Here is a 728-nt window from a genome sequence, read left to right as displayed (position 1 = left end):
GAACTGGAGGAATTTAGCATTAAACTGGATAGAAAGAAATAATCTTTTACAGAAGATCAAAACTCACGAAGGGCTGTCGTGCCACTGATAACGACCATAATGAATTTATTATCTTAACGGACCAAATCGACAGACGATGACGTAAAAGTTCGGTACGATGTACACTTCAGTAACTGTAGTCTGTCCATTTCACCACTGCAAAATTTTGTTCTTGATGAATACTTGTCCTTTCTTGGTTTTATTGTCAGATTTTGTTACATAACCAGAGCCGACACTATTTAGAGAGGGGGTAGGAGTCTATTTGTGCCAACGGCTTTGCCGCAGTAATAACACCGGTTCCCGTCAGATCACCGAAGTTGAGCGCTGTCGGGCTGGGTTAGCACTAGGATGGGTGACCATCCGGTCTGCCGAGCGCTGTTGGCAAGCGGGGTGCACTCAGCCCTTCTGAGGCAAACTGAGGAGCTACTTGATTAAAAAGTAGTAGCTCCGGTCTCGGAAACTGATATACGGCCGGGAGAGCAGTGTGCTGACCACAAGCCCCTCCATATCCGCATCCAGGGACGCCTGTAGGCTGAGGATGACACGGCGGCCGGTCGGTACCGTTGTGCCTTCATTGCCTATTCGGGAGGAGTTTAGTTTTAGTTTAGGAGTCTGTTTGTACTCTTCTCGATCTGCTCCCAAAATTATATAGGCGAAGCACACAGAAGACATGGTCTGATGCTAACGTA

At 47.3% G+C, this 728-nt stretch overlaps 1 pseudogene; it reads left to right on the top strand.

Annotated features, from left to right (window-relative positions):
* Positions 1–305: 305 nt before the first annotated feature.
* On the top strand, positions 306–423 carry LOC124617136 (annotated as a pseudogene).
* Positions 424–728: the final 305 nt, after the last annotated feature.

The sequence above is a fragment of the Schistocerca americana genome, chromosome 5 (genome assembly GCF_021461395.2).
Source record: "Schistocerca americana isolate TAMUIC-IGC-003095 chromosome 5, iqSchAmer2.1, whole genome shotgun sequence".
Classification (NCBI taxonomy): Eukaryota; Metazoa; Arthropoda; class Insecta; order Orthoptera; family Acrididae; genus Schistocerca; species Schistocerca americana.
The sequence above is the reverse complement of the archived record's forward strand: the minus strand, read 5'-3'. Positions and strand labels throughout refer to the sequence as shown.